At 43.7% G+C, this 15,217-nt stretch overlaps 1 protein-coding gene and 1 pseudogene across 1 annotated transcript in view; one reads left to right on the forward strand and one right to left on the reverse strand.

Moving 5' to 3' along the window:
* RNF115 (ring finger protein 115) overlaps nucleotides 1–15,217 on the forward strand; it is a 74,298-nt gene that overhangs the window by 13,697 nt on the left and 45,384 nt on the right. The gene's annotated exons all lie outside the window — the stretch shown is intronic.
* On the reverse strand, nucleotides 3,782–5,412 carry LOC128779590 (small ribosomal subunit protein eS24-like; annotated as a pseudogene).

Below are 15,217 nucleotides of genomic sequence, written 5' to 3' on the forward strand. Positions count from 1 at the left end.
TTTCATTCTTGGCTTCCTCCACTCTACTGTTGATTCCCTGTAAATTGTTCTTTATTTCATTAGTGTACTCTTCATTTCTGACTGGGTCTTTTTTGTGCGGTTGAGGTCCTCACTAATTTCCTTGAGTATCCTTATAAACTGTCTTTTGAACTCTGCCTCTGATAGTTTGCTTTTCTCCAGTTTGTTTAGTTCTTTTTCTGGAGTTTTGTTCTGTTCTTTCATTTGAGCAGTGTTTCTTTGTCTCCTCATTTTGGCAGCCTTTCTGTGTTTGTTTTTATGTATTAGGTAGAGCCACTGTGTCTCCCAGGCTTGATAGAGTGGCTTAATGTATTCAGTGTCCTGTAGTGGCACTTAAACCACCTGTAGTGGTTTAGTGGCACAGCCTCCATTATTACCCAAGCTAGATACTCAGGGTACACCCACTGTGTGGGCTCTGTATACACTCCTGTTGTGGTTGAACCTTGATTGCTTTTTGCACATCGAAGGTCAGTCACCTCCTGTGTTTTGTCTGGAGTCACACAACATTAACTAGAAAGCAGTCTTCCGATGGCTGCTACTTGTGTTGGGTTTGGAGGTACCCAGAAGAGGCCAGGTGGTGAACCAAGGCTGGCTACTGCTAGTGCTGGGTCTGGGGCAACTTAGGGAGATACCGCTATGGGGCTAGCTGAGGCCAGATGCTGCTTGTTTGAGAGAATTTCGGAAAATCTGAAGCATGGACCAAGATAAGCCATTCATATGGAAATAGCTTGGGTAGGTCTGAAAGTTGGGTGGGGCAGAGCCTCAGGTAATCACCAGGGTAGGGCAAACAGTGTGAGTCAGGTTTTAGAGTCTTCAGCTATGGTACCTCATGCTGGCTCTGTGGGGGAAGGACTCAGAAAAGAAACAGTGGCCTGTGCCAGCACTTCTGTCTGGGAGAAAGCTCCCCCACAGCTCTCACCCTGATTGTGGACCATTATTTCCTCCCTGTATGTCTTGAAGCCTTTTAATCTGCTGCCCTGTCCTGGACCTCAGAGAGAGTAAGGCTATATAAGTAAGTCTGTGCTCTAGTTTTACAGATGGAGAAACAGGTCTTCACAAAGACTATGAAGGTAATGATGGAACTGGGGATATAACTCAGAAGTCTTACTGTCTTATTTTAGGGTTCACTTGCTTTTGAAAAGGAAATGTAACCTGGATTGAAAAGGGGTAATCAAAGGGGATTATGGGAAAAGTCTCTAGAAAATACCAGGGTCTTTGACCTAGATATGTGAGTTTAACATGAAATTCAGGGAGTTTTGAGTTGGCCTAGGATGTGTGATGTTTTAGTTTGTGTTCCTAATTCCTATAATTAAGAGTTCTGAACAGTTTGGCCATGTGTTACTCAGAATATGAATGAGAGATTATGAGTAACAATATTATTATCTTAGATTTTTGACTGTCAGAAGTGATAGAAAATAGGCTTTTGTTTTAGATAAAATAAGGCCCTCAGACGTTGATAGTGAAGTGGTAAAAAAAAAAAGCAAAGCTATGGAATTAGGAAATAGTATTTATTATATTTCATATCCTGAATAAATATTAGGTACAAATTTATATCAAGTTCAAAGGTATGTAAATTTTACTATAGGACTTAATATAAATAGGTCCTGGTTCGCTGTCCTTCCAAACCGTCACATTTTGTGATAATTGATCCTTTGAAATATGAGGAAGAAAAGAAGAGAATGCATTACAACCTTGTGGGGACTGCCCTGGCTGGTATGGCTCAGTGGATTGAGCTCTGGCCTGTGAATGGAAAGGTCACTGGTTCAATTTCCAGTCAGGGTACGTGCCTGGGTTGCAATCTCAGTGTAGGGCATGACTAAATTGTGATTGCAACTAAGAAAATGTAGACAAGTAATAGTATTGTATTCTGTCAGGATGGAAGAGGTTGTGTGAATTGTGTTCAGCAGTGAAAGAATTCAAGAGTCAGAGGCAAACAAACTCTGCTTTTCTGGTACTACCCAGAGGGAATGGAATCCCAGGTCCTTGATTTTGAGGATCTCTAATTGATGCTTATACTGGGGATGGATATGTTAGGCTATTCTGGCATGATGTCACAAACTATATCCACTTGTGTTGGTACCCTGATTCTTTGCTTGTTTAGCGAGTGATTATAACCTTAGAATAACCATAATAACTATCTTTATTAAATGTCTGTCTAATATACCAGTCACTGAGTTAGGTATTTTATAAACATCTTAACTTTACAATAATACAGCAGTGAAGCAAGCTATCATTTTACATACCGATGAGGAAATTGAGAGTCAGAAAGGTAGTGTGACTTTAATATTTAATAGAAGTCCTGAGATTGGAATTTAGGTCTCTGAACCCACAGCTTTTTCCTCAGTGCCAGGATACTTTCCAGGTAAATTTGCTTATTGAAAAACAGTATGCTGAGTCCTGGCTGGTGTGTCTCAGTGGATTGAGTGCCGGCTTGCCAACCAAAGGGTCACTGGTTCAATTCCCAGTCAGGGCATATGCCTGCGTTTTGGGCCAGGTCACCAGTTGGGGGTGTGTGAGAGGCAACCATGCATCTCTTACACATTGATGTTTCTCTGCCTCTCTTTCTCCCTCCCTTCCCCTCTCTCTAAAAAAAAAAAGTAAATAAATAAAATATTTTTAAAAAAGAAAAACACTATACTGAATAGTGAAAGTACATGGCCCATTTGATAACTCTTTTATTGCAATTCAGCAAATTGACATTCTAGGGTTTTTTTACGAGGTCTGTCTGAAAAAAGGCAAACCATTATTAAATAATGAGAATGGTTTGCATGACATCGATGAAACCTGGCAACAAAGGAGAGTGGACTGGAATGTACATGCATGAACAATGATGACTTCTGTACTAGTCAGTGTGGGTGGTAGACACCGTTGAATGAGCATGTGTACTTTGTGGCCATTGCATTAAAAATGACTGAGGAAGTAGAGCAATGAATCTGCATCAAATTTTGCTTTAAAGTTGAACATCCTCTGTGGAAACTATTCAGGTGATTCAGAAGACCGCAGCTCTGGGCAGCTGGTGATTGCAGCTTTATCACAACAATGCGCCTGTTCATGCATCATGTCTCTTTCAGAGTCTTTTGGCGAAACATCAAATTACCCAGGTGATTCAGGCCCACTACAGCCCAGATTTGGCACCCTGCGACTTCTGGCTTTTCCCAAAACTAAAGTCACCTTTGAAAGGGTAGAGATTTCAGACTGTCATTGAGATTCAGGAATATACAACAAGGTAGCTAATGGAGATTTCAGCAAAGGCTTTTGCCACGTATTTTGAATAGTGGAAGAAATGCTGGGACAACTGTGTGAAGTCCCAAGATGCCTACTTAGGGTACTGAGGCATCATTGTCCTATGTGTACAGTGTTTCTTGTGTCTTCAATAAGTGTCTCCATTTTGCATAGCACATGGCTGGATACTTTCTGGACAGACCTCATATATGACTTCTGAATTTGGTTTTATGTGAATCATCATCTAAGGGACAGGATTTTTCTTGGTTTGTTTTAAGTAGATGTCTGAGCTGGTTAAGATTGAAGGTTCAGACCCTGGATTGTGTTCAGGAAGAAGGGGCTGAATGAATGGCAGCTAAATTTCCCATGCCTCATTTGGCCTTGCCATAAACTTTTCCACTCAAGCTACAGCAAACTATAGTTTCTTTTCTTTTCTCTTTTTTAAAATTCTTAGTTTATTGATCTTCTCATGAAAAAATCTGTATAATCACCATAGATAAAGTCACTGATGAATCTTTACTCCTATTGTCCAGTCTCCAGCTCACTTTTTGCCAACACCAACATTGGCGTGTGCCATCCCCGACTTTCTTCATTCTGTTCTTGTGTTCCTTTCTCTGTTTTCTTGAGGTCTTCTTTTTCTCATATAGGCCATGTCTTGTGAGTCTGTGTTTGGGTTCATTTTTCTTTGCATAATCTAAGGAATCATAAAATCATGCCAAAGCCATTTGTCTTGCTACTGTAACAGGGTGCAGCCAGGGGGCTCCTGAAAGAGAGATTTGTAATGGGGTCCAGAACACAGGGTGTCCAGGAAATATTAAAAATATAGGATGTTCTTACCCCCACAAGTCTGAACTGGGGGATGGGACATATGGAGAGGGACCTTTGAGAGTTGTTCTGCATTGCAGCAGTTTTACACCTAACCTCAGGCATGGTCATTTAACATATCTATAACTTTTAACTGGTTTATGGATATGTTAAATAGCTGTGGCCATGCCTTGAACCAGGGAGATGGGAGTGACTTCCACCCAGGATGTAACTGGGAGGCAACCCCTCCTGGTTGTAGCGCCTGCATGAGAGCTTGGAGATGATTGGCTTCACACCATGGGGCCACGCCTGCCTGGACTTACTGTGGCAGCCCAGTAAAGCTGGAGAAGTATGGGAACGCTGGCAGGTGTAGCCAATTGTGGGAAGAGTCGGAAATGGGACTGCAGAGGAAGATTGGTACTGGGATTTAAACCCAGGCAGGGCAGCTGTGGGGTGGGGGGTGGGGACCCATGCAGCTTTGGCAAGAAAGGAAGGGGACCACACGGCTTTGGGGCTCCCTTTGCCATGCAGTTTAGGAAGCCGGAAAGCAAGATGTAGCAGCGAAGCAGAGCTCTCAGTAGCTTGGAAGAATGCAGGAGAGATGCTGTGGGAAGGAAAGGGGTGAAAGGACTCTTCCTGGTGGGCCATGAGAAGGTGCCACATGGTTTTGGATTAAGAACTGAATGGAGATCACTGAGACAACACAGCTGATGGTGCTGGGATCCGAGGGAGTCCTGCCAGCCAGGCACGGATTACGGGAAGAACTGGGGTCTACCTGAGCCATAGACTTCTATTCTTTCCCTGAGATACAGTTCCCCCAGACTGGGCAAAGTGCGGAAGGAAGGACTGTGTGTGGGGAGGGGGGAGTGTTTTAAGGGACTTTGGGATTTTAATGAAGACAATAAGTCATTACTCTTAAGTCTGTATAACTTTTGAGTAAATAATTCCTTTCCCTTTCACCAATCTCTGACATTGAGAGCTATAATTCCCTGGCAGCGGGCAAAGCGAACCTAGTACAGGGGGAGCCCAGGAGAAGGGTCTGTTCGGTAATAGTGTCCGTCCGTCCCCCCCACAGGTCTGTTCTGTAACACCACTGCCGTAATGGGTTCTGAATACAAACACAAAGATGACATCTGGTGTGGCCTGATTATATATTTTGGGTAGTTTTCCCCAAATTTCTGTCTTGGGTATTGTTGCCTTGCCAGGGTGAAGGACATCAATGACGATTTGTTTCCACAGAAGTAGTCTGTTAGTCATGACCTTCCTGGTCTGGGTAGTCACTGTGTCGTTCATGATGGCTGCCAATCCAAAGCATAGTTATTTTCAATTAATGTAGTATAATGAAAAGAATGTGTTTCCCAAATCTACTTTAATCAGTAGTTGAAAGTATACGTTTAAAAACTATGATAAGGCATTCTCTAAAGTGTCTTTCTTATCAGCCCAAAGCTTGATACTATTTATTTAAAAGAGAGATTTGTGGTACTGACGGAGAGCAGAGAGTGCCACCTCAGGGTGTGCTCCTTCGGAATGATGATTATTTTCTGTTGGTTAATTTTAAGAAACAGCAGACCCGGGAGAAGCTCTGAAGTAGAAGTTACCCTTTGTAAAAGGACATTTACACTTGTAAGGGAAATTTCCATTTGTAAAGGTGTTTCCTTCACTTTACTCAGCCTGCCTTCACTATCTGTGGAGAAGGCTTGGACTTAAATCTGCATAATAATCTGAACCTTGTTTACTGTGTTTCTCCTGGTAACTTCCCATCATCTTAACTTTCTACCCCCAACATCATCTTTTGACTTTAGCCGTAAGTAGAACTTAAGGTGATGGCTTCCACCATTTGGGAGAGTTAGTCACTGTACCCATGTATATAGGAGGTTTGGATGTTATTAAACTTTTAATTTGGTCTTCTCCTGTTAACCTGTATTGTGTTCATTTTTTTATTAGTCCAGTGAGAAGAACTTAAAAGGGTAAAGGATAATTTCCCTCCTATAGGAAATGGAAATTGGCTTAATGGAATTTTTTACTTAATTGAATTAACATTTCTGTAGAATAACAAATATTTTTTTCTTACAGGAGTAATTTGTTAATGGGGAGAAGTAGGTGATGTGCAAGTAAATAAATGAACAAGAAAATTTTGAATAAAGATACTTAATATGAATCTTCATTTGTGGACTCCAAAGATTCATTTAGTGTAAATCCTGATGAGGAATTTATCTGCTGAGATGGACTTCCCATGGTAGTGGGGGCCCAAATTTTATAACTAGTAAGAGCCTGATTTTCACAGGTCAGCACAGGTAACCAGGTTTGTGATTGCAGACAAAGAATTGAACTGAACACACAGAGTTTATAGCACAAAGAGAGCAGATTTATTGAGTGATAGTATACTCCACAGAACATGGGAGCAGGCCAACTCCAAGCAGATTGACCTCTGGGGTGGAGGGATTGTATTCTTATAGGACGGATATTTACTGGCTAGTTTTGGCAGGCTTTTATTGCACATGTACAAGTAGTTATATTACTTTAAAGCTACTGAGCATGTGTGGTCTGCTATAATTTTCCTTGACTGGCCACCACAGAAGGGGGTCTCACAATGTTAATGTATTAATAATGCTATTATAATGAAGCAGGGGTCATTTGTAGCATGTTCTGCACAGGTGCAGTCACGATTCACCATGATTCAGTGCCTTTCCAGAAAGCAGGAACAACCAGTCTTAGAACAGGGTCTCTGTCCTGTATTGATGTCCTTTATCTTAGCCCTAAGGCACCTCTGGAGTTTCCTCCTTCCTGACTATTTCCTGCCTCAACTTCCCCCCCTAAAAGACATGGTTCTCAAAATCTTTTGGGGATTGTTGAAGGATAAAGATCGTTCTTCTGTAACTTCTTTTGGTTTAGATTGGGCAGTTGTCCCTGCCTATCGAGAACCACAAAACTCTCGCCCTATTCTATCTAGAGGTTGAAGAGGAACTCCTCAGGCCACCACAGGCGCTGTATGTTGGTCAGCTTCAACATCACTTTCAGGGATTGGTCGGAAAACCTGGAACATCATCAATTTGATGTGGAACTGCTGAAGTCTAAAAGATACAAATTTAACAAGTAAATTAAACAAACAAGATTCTAAAAGTAGTAAGAGCAACAGTGTTATTAATGGACCTAAGAGGGATAATAGCTACATTAAGCTAGGGAGCCAGGAGGTCAGGGTACCCTAGTTCCTTGGCCTTGTTGACTATATTTATGTAGCCACTCTGCCTGTTCATAAATTTTCCTTATGTTAGTTTCAACCAGTCCAGAGTTATAGGTGCATCAGATTTTATTGATAACAGCACATACCCCTTGTACCTGATGTGGAATTAAGACCTCTAACTTCTGCCGGAGAGTTAGTTTACCAGCTTCCTTGGTTAGCATGGCTGTAGCTGCAACTGCTATTATTAGACATGGAGGCCACCTGTTTGTTACAGTATCCAGTTTTTTAGAGAAATATGCAAGGGGTTGAGGTTTATTCCCTAGTCGTTGGACTAAGACCTGTGAAGCTAATTCCTTGCTTCTCTGCTATGTGTAAGAGAGGAAAGGCTTGTTTAAGTTAGGGATGCCTGAGGCTGGGGCTTCAATTAAGGCACAAGCGGCAAAAACAGGGCCCGCGGATAGAATGTGGCCCTCCACCTTGTTTTATCCTGCCCGGCACCTTGTTTCTACCTGGCAGCAGCACTGAGCTCCTTGCCTCTAGTTAAGGAGTAGTACATTTATACAGTCCTAAAATTATATTTGGCCCTTTGAAGGCAACCATGAGGCTGATGTGGCCCCTGGTGAAAATGAGTTTGACACCCCTGAACTAGGGCCTGCTTGATTTTATTTAAAAGCCTGATCACATTCCTTTTCCCATATAATGAATTCTGTGTCTGCCCCTTAGAAGCTTTGTACAAAGGTTTGGCAATTAGCCTAAAGTTGGGGATCCAAATCCTATGGAATACTGCCATTCCTAAAAAGGAGTGAAGCTGCTGTTTAGTAGCAGGTGGAGTTATTTCAGTAATGGCTTTAATTCTCTCCTGTGATAATTGCCTAGACCCAGGAGTCAAAATATACCCTAAATAATTTACTCTTTGTTTGGTAACCTGAGCTGCCTTCTTTGATACCTGATATCCTCTTTCAGTTAGGAAATTCAGAGTCTGGATGGTATTTTGATCAGAAGCCTTCTTGGTGGGGCTGCAGATTAGTATGTCATCTACATATTATAAAGTGGCTCGGCTTGTAACTGTAAGTCTAAGATCCTTCTCTAATACCCTAGCAAAGAGGTGGGGACTGTCCCTGAACCCTTGCTGCCATACATTCAAGTGTATTGCTGGTGTATAATTGTCTTTGGATTAGTCCGCCCAAAAGCAAACAAATACTGAGAGTCTGGATGCAAAGGGATGCAGAAGAAGGCATCTTTCAACTCTTAACACTGAGTACCACTTAGCATCACCAGGTACCTGCGAGAGCACTGCATAAGGGTTAGCTACTATTGTATGTAAAGGGACTACTGCTTCATTGACTAACCTTAGATCAGGTGTCAAACTCATTTTTACCGGGAGCCACATCAGCCTCGCGGTTACCTTCAAAGGGCCAAATGTAATTTTAGGACTCTGTATAAATGTACTACTCCTTAACTAGGGGCAAGGAGCTCAGTGCTTCCTCTGGGTAGAAACAAGGTGGAGGGTCGGGTTCGGCCCTTGGGCCTTGTGTTTGCCACCTGTGCCTTAGATCCTGGACTAGCCTGTACTCTCCCGTGGGATTCATCATTGGTAAGATGGGAGTGTTGCAAGGAGATTGACAAGGAACTATGAGCATTGTATAAATTTAGTTATGATAGGCTGTAACCCCTCCAAAGCCTCTCGTTTAATAGAATACTGCTTCCTGTGAGGATAATCTGACCTGAGTTTTAATTGGATTTTAACTGGTAACTCAATCTTTGCTCTTCCTGGAATCCTTGACTCCCATACTAGCCAGTTTATTGCATCCAGAACCCAACTTGGGATTTCCTCCTGGTTTCGGTTACTACTGATTACCATGACCTTACTTAACTCAAGTGGCTCTTCAGGGAACAAGATGGTTCCCGTATGGGCTAAAAGGTCCTGGCCTAACAGAGAAATAGGGCACTGAGGAACAATCAAAAAGGAATGTTTGAATATTTGACTCTCAAGTTGGCAAGTGATAGTGATAGTGAAACTGGAAAAGACACCGGAGTTAGGGCTGCTTGTCACTACCAAACCCAATAAGCAGTGACAGCGATTGAATCTTTATGGGTCCTTTATTCAGATGGCCTGCAATCTGAGAAGTTGGTGGGTTCATACCCTAATAGACCATCTTCCCTTTTCTTTCCAGGCCAAGGTTTTGATAGCAGGGGATAAACAAGGTGCAGTGAGGGGTTTTGAAATTCAAGGAGGGTCAGGTAGAAGAAACTGCAACATCCCTGTCCTGGGTAGTTAGCTGTTTCCAGGGGCAGGTGGTTGTTTGCCCCTCCCTAAAACAATGGCCTGGGTGCCTCCAGTTGTCTCCAGGCGCTAATGTTTAGCAGTACCCCAGGAGGTCGGTAATGTTTAGCAGTGCCCCAGGAGGTCGGCTGTTTTCCCAGGAGCCAGGATGGGCCTTATCTGTAGTTTCTGAAACAAAAGATTTAACATATACATTGCTTGCTAGGCTTATAACTATTTACCTTAAACTAAAAATTTCCAACTCTTGAGTCCCCTATCGATAGGGGATGTATAGAAATAGGCCTTAAGGTTTCCTTTGACCCCCATTATCTTTGCTGATTTGGAGGAAAGAGGTCCAGAGTAAGAGTTACAGAGTAAGTGGTCCCAGTATCAATAAGAGTGTTGATATTCTTACCTGCCACATACAGAGATACCTCAGGCTCCTCAGTAGAGATGGGAATATGAGTATTCCCTGGGGCCGACCTTTTCCCTGGGCACCCTCAGCCCTCGAGAGTAGCTGTGGCCTTCGGTGATAACCCCTTTACACTCGGAACAGGGGCAGTCTATCTTCCACTGCCAGGGATCAGAACTGACGTTCTTACATAGAGGACAGGGTCCCAGAGGTGGTTGAGTGCAGTTCTTTGCCCAGTGCCGGGGGTGCTTGCACTTACAACAGGTCTGATCCTTTCGTCCCTCATTCTTTTGAGGCTTCCCTGAGCTCCCCTGATGGGTCTGGTTTCTGCCAATAGCACTACTAAAGGCTAGTGGAAGAAGCTCAGCTGGCTTCTCCTTTCCTTCTTTCCCTGTTTTCTTTCCTCCAAGTCCCTATTGTTAAAGACCTAAAAGGCTGTATCCATGAGCTGGTCTAGGGGGTCTGTGGGTCCATTTGTAATTTCTGAAGCTTCCTGCAAATATCAGGGGCAGACTGACTTATAAAATGCTGTCCTACCAAGATTTGACCCTCTAGGGATCATGGGTCCAAGTTTGTTTATTTTTAGAAGGCTTCTAGTCTGTTTCTGAAGAGAGCTGAGTTCTCTTCCTTGCCCTGGGTGATTTCCCTAATCTTTTCATAATTTACGGGTTTCTTGAAGCAGTTTCTCATTCTCGCCAGTAGGCAATCTGTCATTGCATCCCTATTCCAGATTCCTGCCTGAATATTGTATCCCCAGTCAGGATCCTGGTCTGGGATGGCTTGGATGGCAGGCTGGTTAGTGCTGGGGTTCTGGATATGCAGCTGGTCTACATGTTTATGGGCCTCCTCCCAGATCTGCTGTTTCTCATCTGGGGAACAGCAGGTGGTCAGAATTATGTACAAATCCCTCCATGACATACTAAAGGCTAAAGTAAGAGTCTGGAAATTATTAGTGAAATGCAAAGGGTCCTCTGAAAAACTCCCTAGCCTGTCTTTACATTGTTGTAAATCAGTTATAGAGAAGGGCACTTGTACTCTTACAGTGCCTTCAGTGCCTGCTCCCTCCCTCAAGGGTAGGCGTGTAGGAGTGGAAGGGAGATAAGAAGCACCACTCCTAGTATACCCTGCTAGGCTGAATTTTTCCTGAGCTAATGGCTTTAGGTTGTCCGTAGCATAAGGTGGTAGAGAGGTTGCTCCCTCTAAGGTAGGGGCAGAGACTCCAGAACTCTGGGGTCCCCGTAATCTCTTGAGAGACAGGTGGGGAACTAAGGAAGGTGTCTTCTAATTCACAGGTGGAAAACATAAGGCCCACGGGCCAAATGCGGGTATCCACCTTGCTTTATCTGGCCCAGCACCTTGTTTCTTCAGTGGCAGTGCCGAGCTGTCAATTAACTGTTAAGGGTAGTTACATTTATACAGTCCTAAAATTACATTCGGCCCTTTGAAAGCACCCAGGAGGCTGATGTGGCCCCTGGTGAAAATGTGCTTGACACACCCCTGATCTAATTGATCAACACTTGGGCTCGTAGGTTCTGTCAGGGTGGGGCCGGAGCAAAGTGAGGGATCTCAGTACAGAGCCATAAATGTCTGCATGTAAGTAATTTCAGACCATTTTCCTTCCCTCCAGCAGAATAGATCTAACTGTAGGATAGTACTATAATTCCTGCTCCCATTTTCAGGCCATATTTCTCCATCCCCTAATTTATATGAGGGCCAAACAGTGTTACAAAAGAAAACTAATCTCTTTCTTTTTAAATTTTTAGGGTCAAATTTATCCCAATTGCTAAGAATGCAACCCAATGGTGACTTGGAAGGGATGGAAGGTGTGGTTCCCATCTCGACTGTGGTGATCCTAAAGAGAAGGAAAAAACCACAGATACTCCTTTGCAATCTAGAGGCATCCCTCTTTGCTTGTCTCAGGAGCTCTCCTAGTGGGCCACAAAGGGGTCCCCTGGGATCCCACCGACCTACCAGATGTCTCTGGCGAAAGAGATCCTAGTGAGAAAGATACTCCCTTGCAATCTAGAGGCATCCCCCTTTTCTTGCCTCAGGAGCTTTCCTAGTGGGCCACAGGGCATCCCCCAGAATCCCACTGTCCTACCGGACTTCTGTGGTGAAAGAAATGCTAGTGAGTATCGGCAGACAGAAATCTAAAAGACTTAAGGGGGTTGCCACAGTTTAGTTTTGTTTCTTTTTCTGTTTAATTCAGAGGTTTTGAGTTCCCTGGACACTATTTGCATAATTCATGGTCCTACCAGGTATCCAGGCTGCAAAGAACTGTTGGGAAGGAAGAACAGTCCAGCATTCTTGAGCAATTGCCTGTAATCCTGACAACCCCAGACCTACTGCTCTACCCTGGTGGCCTGAGTATGTTTCCATTCCTGTATTCTCCATCTATAGAGACCCTCATTTTCCTATAATCCTGGACTGGGGCAAAGGAAGTGTCTTACTAGCAAAATAGTTTCTAGCCCCGTAAACCATCAAGAGGGGCACCAAGATTATCTCATTATAAAATGAGTCTTCCAAATCAGAGAGAAGGCCTTCAGGTATTCTATCTAATTTTCCAGAGCTTTAAGAAATTGTACCTGAGTCTGAAATTTCCCCAGAAGGGACCTCAATAGGTATCTAAAGGCCCCCCTCTTCATGAAGGACTGAATGGGGAAATTAAATTCCCCTATAGGGCAAGTAAACCACCTTAGAATTCCGAATGCAACTAATTGGGTAAGAGAGGCTCCACCCAAATGACCATTTGTGGCGATTCTGGTAACAAATGACCAGCAGGCGCCTGTTAAGCAGTTCTGGGCGATGTTGCTGTTTACAGTGATAGTATATACATGCCAAAGGTGGGAGTGACTCCTGTAACTATACTTAGCAATGGGACTATAAGTGACCCCAAAATAGATATTCTGGGTACAAAGACAGCAGGAACCCTTCCTACTGGCAAGTGGGGTACGAGTGCAGGTATAAAGGCCAAAAGTCAGCTGGGGAGGGCAAGCATAAAAGACCATATGTGGGCCTGATGAAACTGCAAAAGGAAGTCATAGCACAGGTGAGGTGGTGACTGATATCCTGAATGGAAGGTCAAACTATGCCTATTGAGCGAATGGCCACAGGGTGGGGCAGTGTCTTGTGGTTTTCACAGTGTGCCTGACTGCTGTGTGGATATTTTCTTGCACCTGGCAGGGGCTAAGGCTAACCCCGTTCTGAGCCCAGGTTATCCTATCACCTATCAGGGTGTCTGCAAGTGGCAGGTGCCCTTGTGGCTTTTAACTACCCAACCCATGCCCACAATTTAGTTAATGGCTGACCTTCCATCAGGGAACATCAGACTCATCAAAATGGAATAGATGGCAATGGAAAGGGGCATCCCTGGGTGTCAGGGCAGCAAAGGGGGCTTATTACCACTCTGGCATCTTCTCCTGGCTAGGTTGCCAAAAATTGTCAAAGGTGGGCACAGGTAAGCAGGTTCTTGGTGATTGTAGCAAAGAATTGAACTGAACACATAGAGTTTATAGCACAAAGAGAGCAGATTTATTAAGTGATAGTACACTCCACAGAACATGGGAGCAGGCCAACTCCTAGCAGAGATTGACCTCCGGGGTGGAGGGATTGTATTCTTAAAGGGTGGATATCTCCTGGCTAGTTTTGGCGGGCTTTTATTGCACATGTACAAGTAGTTATATTACTTTAAAGCTACTGTGCATGTGGTCTCCTATAATTTTCCTTGACTGGTCACCAGAGAAGGGGGTCTCACAATGTTAATGTATTAATAATGCTATTATAATGAAGCAGGGGTCATTTGTAGCATGTTCTGCACAGGTGCAGTCACGATTCACCATGATTCAGTGCCTTTCCAGAAAGCAGGAACAGCCAGTCTTAGAACAGGGTCTCTGTCCTGTATTGATGTCCTTTATCTTAGCCCTAAGGCACCTCTGGAGTTTCCTCCTTCCTGACTATCTCCTGTCTCATAATGGCTGTTTACTAATGGGCTTCTCATATACTCTCTGTACTGGGAAGAAAGTCAGGCTAAACTCTCAGCTTCCTGCACTTATTTCCTGCACTGATTCAACAACTGCAGAGAAATCCTGGGTTTGTCTCTTTACCTAGGGACTGAGATCTGACCCCTCCAAACAGAACTGTTTTAATTTGGGTACCTTATTTACATAAAATGGACCTAATTGAGAACCTGGGTGGGAACTTTTGTTATAAAAGGTGGCTTCCCCTTTGTAGTGGGTGGAAAACAATTTAGATTGCTACCTGAAGCCGTGCCTCCTGGGCTGAAGCTCCTTTTTGCTCAAATAAATGCTTTTTATTCTTTATTACTGTCTAAATTTTGATTTACAGTATTCTTGGATTATTGTATTTTTTTTATTTCCATCCTCCACACCTCCCCTTTGGTAACATCAGATTGTTCTCAATATAAGTCTGTTTTGTTAACTCATTTTGGTGTTTCTTTAGATCTCACATATGGGTGAGATCGTACAATACTTGCCTTTGTCTGACTTATTTCACTTAGCATAATTACCCTCTAGATCAATCCATGTTGTCACGAATGGCAAAATTTTATTTTTTATTGCTGAATGTTATTCCGTTTGTGTGTGTGTATTATGGGGGCTAAAAGTGTATTAATACTTTCTTTCCTTCTGAATTCGGACTTCCAGCCAAGATGGAGGCGTAGGTAGACATACTGCCTCTTCGTACAACCAGAAGGACAACAACAATTTAAAAACAGAAAACAACTAGAACTGACAGCAAATCGAACTGTATGGAAGTCTGACAACCAAGGAGATAAAGAAGAAACATTCATCCAGACCAGTAGGAGGGGCGGAGACAAGCAGCTGGGTGGAGAGGACTCAAAGCAAGGCAGCGGCTGGTGGATTCAGTGAGGTGGCAGATTGTGGAGCGGGGTGGGCAAAGCTGCAGCTGGCCAGTGAGACAGCAGCTGGTGGACAGGGTGACAGACCACACAGAACCCAGAGTTCCAGCGTGGGGAAATAAGCCTCAAACCACTGATGACTGCAAACACCTGTGGGGGTTGAGGCAGCAGCAAGAGAAACTCCCAGCCTCACAGGAGAGTTCCTTGGAGAGACACACAGGGATCTAGAATGTACACAAGCCCATACACTTGGGAAGCAGCACCAGAAGGGCCCAATTTGATTGTGGGTAGCAGAGGGAGTGACTGAAAACTGGCAGAGAGTAGAGCAAGGGACATTGCTCCCTCTCAGACCCCTCCCCCACATACAGCATCACAGTGCAGCCACAAGCAATACCCTGCCCTGCTGAATACCTCAGGCTCTGCTCCTTTACATAACAGGCT

Source organism: Desmodus rotundus, chromosome 12 (assembly GCF_022682495.2).
Source record: "Desmodus rotundus isolate HL8 chromosome 12, HLdesRot8A.1, whole genome shotgun sequence".
Classification (NCBI taxonomy): domain Eukaryota; kingdom Metazoa; phylum Chordata; class Mammalia; order Chiroptera; family Phyllostomidae; genus Desmodus; species Desmodus rotundus.